The sequence below is a fragment of the Meleagris gallopavo genome, chromosome 1, assembly GCF_000146605.3.
Source record: "Meleagris gallopavo isolate NT-WF06-2002-E0010 breed Aviagen turkey brand Nicholas breeding stock chromosome 1, Turkey_5.1, whole genome shotgun sequence".
Taxonomy (NCBI): Eukaryota; Metazoa; Chordata; class Aves; order Galliformes; family Phasianidae; genus Meleagris; species Meleagris gallopavo.
Window position 1 is genome coordinate 177,710,140 of NC_015011.2, and position 4,977 is coordinate 177,715,116.

Consider the following 4,977-nt stretch of genomic DNA (forward strand, 5'->3'; position numbering starts at 1 on the left):
AGATGGCAGCAGAGGGACAGTCTGACAAATTGGCATCTGACGTGGAAGCATGCATGAAGCAAAGGTCTGAATTTCTCCATGCAGAAAAAAAGAACACCACAGACATTCCTTGATGCTTGCTGAATGTTCATGGAGACTAAACAGCAGATGTGAGCACAGTGAGGTGGTGGGTGGTGCATTTCAGCAGTGGCAACAGCAATGTGAAAGACAGTGGATGTTGTCTTTTGGATGGCCATGGCAGATTTTTACAAGGTCAGCATGCATGCTCTTGTTCATCACTGGCTGTAATGCATCACTAATGGTGGTGACAAAAACTCTATTTTTCAACATAACTGAGAATTTGCTCCAATAGTGTTGTTGTGCTCTCTGTACCAGTTGTAGTTTCCAAGGAAATAAAGAGGAGGCATTACTTTTGGGATAACCTATGTATATCGCACAAAAAAGCCTGAAGAAGCAGAATATGGCAATATACCTACTAAAAAGTCTGTGGTGCAGAAAAATAGGTACACATTTCCCAGAATGACTGAGCCACAACTAGACTAAATCAGAAAATCCTGTGTATACTGCTCTTCTATGGGTTATGTTGTTTTTGACCATCTTTTCCCAAACAAAAAAAAACAAACGAGGACACCATGTAGAAACCCACATGAGCAATTCCATGGTGCCACAGTTACCTGAGTGGATGACAAACATATCCCTTATTGCCACCTCCATATCAGACAGATTAGTGAGCTACCTAATCAGTTGATAGTGCCAACATCTAAACAGTTGATGTCTATCCAGCATACCCCAGTGAATATCATAGAATCATATCACAGATTCATTAAACGGCCTGGGTTGAAAAGAACCTCAAAGATATCTAGTTTCAACCCCCTTGCTGTGGACACGGTCACCAACCACCAGACCAGGCTGCTCAGAGCCACATCCAGCCTGGCCTTGAATGTCTCCAGGGATGGAGCATCCACATGCCCTCCTTGGGCAACCTGTTCCAGTGTGTCACCACCCTCTGAGTGGAAATATTCCTCCTAATATCTAACCTAAACCTCCCCTGTCTCAGTTTAAGATCATTCCCCCTTGTCCCATCAATATCCACCCTAGTAAACAGCCATTCCCCCTCCTGTTTATATGCTCCCTTCAAGTACTGGAAGGCCACTATGAGGTCTCCCCAGAGCCTTCTCCAAGCTAAATAAGCCCAGTTCCCTCAACCTTTCTTCATAGGAGAGGAGCTCCAGCCCTCTGATCATCATAGTGGCCCTTTAACACAGTATATTAAACACGGGAAAAGATGGAATTAAAATGACTTCCTACTTAGCATTTGTCAGTAAGAAATAAAACTTACAAGTAGGAACTGTGAGGGTGCCAAGACACTAACAGGTTGCCCAGAGAGGTTGTGAATTCCCCCTCCCTGGAGGCACTCAAGGCCAGGCTGGATGGGACTTTGAGCAGTCTGGTCCAGAGGGAGGTGTCCCTGTCTATACCAGGGCGGTTGGAACTAGATGATCTCGAAGGTCCCTTCAAACCCAAACTATTCTATGAGAGGATAAATTATGCCTCAGTACTTTTCTACAGCATAATACACAAATTCAGGCATTTGGAAGCCAGGCTAACAAAAACTAAAAGACTCCGATAACTTTTGTAAGAGTTAAAGAGTTTATGGATCTTGATGCACAGTTTACTACAGAATGTCTTATTTATTTTAGGTGAAGTGATAACATTTTAAGTATTAAATATTCCAAAGATCCAAAACTACCCTTTCTTCACAACAGCAATGCATGTTAATTAATCACATCACAGAACATCTTAACCCACAATCTTCTTGTGTTACTGACACTCGATATGACTGAGAAGCACACCAATCACGTCCATTTCAAGACACTACTGTAGCCATCCTGTTTGAAGAGCCGAACACTTGCTCCTGTGTCCCTGCCTCAGCACCACCCAGTCAACTGCCCTGCAGGTTATTCTCCAGTGGCCAATAGCAGAAGCAGCACAGAAGTTACAGTGAAGTTGACTCCAAAACACTTGGGAAGTGCATAGAGGGAGAACTTAAGCATTAGGACAAACTTACAAAGCATCAATACCCTTCAAACAGAGAAATTTCAAAAATGCAGTGGTGGCAGCCCTATCTCTTGCAACTCCCATTTGACCACAAAATTGAATAATTTCTGGTCATTATATTTACATTGGACTAAAAATCTGCATTCGTTGTCTGTGTTATAATAACTGACTATAGTAAACTTGCTCTCATCACACACAAGAGTCAGAAAACAACTTTAACCACTGTCACATCCAATTAATGAAATACTTCAGGTGAAGATGTGAGCATTCCTCAATACAAAGTTATGATCTAATCCATCTAATAAAGGACAGATGTGGATCCCTATTAAACCGTTGATGTTCTCATCCATATAGATTCATCATCAATTTTTGCATTCATGAATCCAATGGAATTCTTGTGGAACAGAATTAGATAGAATAATTATGGCTTTGTCTTAAAGTTGATGATTTCCAGAAGCTCAGAAAGGTAAATCTGAAACTGCCAAAACAACAGAAGTGCAAATAAGCAGAGTTGAAGTCAACACAGTCAAAGCATCAACTGAAGACGACATACAATGCAACTGCATTTCAGATTTCTCACACAGCTCTCCTCTATCCAAAATTTCTCCTACAAGTACAAAACACTGACAAGTTCACTCATGTTGCTCCAAAATGAGTTTTAATACCAGCAACTAAATTGAGCAGATCATTTTACCATGGCTTGCATAGGTAACCTAAGAGGTTAGACATAAGGAATGCTTGACTACCAGGGTGGGACCCTTCCAACTCAAACCATTCTATGATTCATACACCAGGTTAACACTTCCTGACAGCCATGTTTGCCAACAGCACACAGTAGTCTATAAGCATAGAAGAAAAGCTAAGTTTCCTCTGAACTCTAACCTCGCAGAAATCCAGATATCTTTCTAAAACAGCCACCTAATAAAATCAAATCACTTAAATGATGTTTAAAGTTAAAAGCAGTTGCAAAAAAAAAAAAAAGCTTCTGTCTGTTAAAAAAGCCAACAACTTCTGCAGACAACAGAATTTCTACAGCATACAAGGCTGTAGCAACCTCCTGAGATAAATATTACCTCAAACTTTTCAGAAGGGACATCTAACTCATCTCATCAGGCTCCTGAACTTCCTTTCCCAGTCTCTTCCTATAGCTAGGCAAATTTCATTATTATTTGTGATGTGCACATCTTCCAGAATGAAAGAAGCAGTTCTCCATACACAGTGGATTTTTCCATCAGTAGTAACACTTTGTACAAATTCTTCACAGAATTCGTCATTCTGATTTTATTGCCGAGTTTACTGATTGGTTGTGAATTCTAGCACAAACAGAACTTCAGCAATTCTCTGTTTAGTCCTAGAAACCAAAATAAAACTCCCTTAGCAGTGTAAGAGTGTCCGTGAAGCTGCTGGACAAAAACATAAAGGAAGCAAGCAGAAGACTCCAAGAGTTTGTATCAGTTTAGGTCCCACACCCCTCTGCAAACTTGGACAAGCTCTGCAGAAGACCAAGAAGCTTACTTTCACTTATTCACTGGCATTTGTGTACTCTTGCTGATGTAAATCCTTCTTAGCACATTATTCCAGAGTACGCAACAGTAGAACGCAATCATATTCAGGGTCAAAGTAGATCAGTAGCAAAAATCTACCAAGTTTAGTAGATATTCAAATTAAAACAATCTTACTTTTAAAAAGTGATTTGGTCTAACTACATCTTGATGCCTCATCACCATCTTCATTTCACAAATTACAGCTGAGGAGTTTGGAGTGCCCATGCAGTAGTGAGCACAGAATATACGCCTGTCATACATGACAGCACGGCCACACGATATACTTTTTCCTCCAGTCACATCCCTGAGAAGAGACCCTATCACCATGACCACAGTTGGTGGAAGACCATGTGCCATCCAGTAGGATGCCCTTGTGCAATACACTGGTATAACTCACAGACCAGCTGGCAATTACACAGAGGTTTGCTGAATCTTTGTCCTACAGCTGTTCGCGGCAGCAGTCTCGCTTCTCAGAGGCAGCCACACAAAGCTGAAGGATATTATTCAGGGCAGCTCCAGTCTTCAAGACTTTCCTGCTCTCTTCCAACAGACTTCCTCCACTCAAAGCACTACTTGCCCTGACCCATGTCAGAAGTTACTTTTTTAACATGAAACACCAGAAAAAGCTGAACAGCTGTTACATTGGAAGGTACAATGAATCAGAAAGCATGGCAGCCTCACATCCAAGGCATGGTAACAATTATAAAAAGAATAGCCCTCCTACTGATGCTAACAAGCCATACAAACTCTCAATGCCTTTCACAAGGTTGATGATTTCAGAAACTCAGAATTAATTCAGATCTGATGCCTTCCTCCTAAGCAGAGATGTTTCTATAGTGAAATACCATGCTCTCTAGATGTAAGCCACCAAGAAGTGACCAAGCAGCAGCCTATGCAGACCTGGGGAATCCACCAGGTACAAAGGTAAGGGGAGGACAAAAAGCTGCCCAGACACACGCAGTAGACAGGGCTGCACCCTGTGCTCATCCCGCACTCAGCCCCGAGCACAGCACGGCGTTGTTTGTTTTGTTCTCCACATGGCAGCAGCCACATCCCAACAGCTCCCACCGCCTCCATCCACACACACACACACACACACACACACACACACACAGTTACTTTCTCCTCCGCTGCGCTACTTTGTAATTTCAGAAGCTCCCTTTTACACAGCGTGCAGCAAAAGAAGGTTATGAAACGGGAACGGACTAGGTTTTAACCCACAGCCCGGCCCTCCAGGGAACTGCAATCAGCCTTCCCTTGGCCTGACACCCAACAGAGCAGCACTTGGGGAGTACAACACGACAGCCACCGGCAGGAAACAGCAAGTCGCTCTACCGCCCCCAGCCTCAAGGCACGAAAGATACAGGATTGAGGA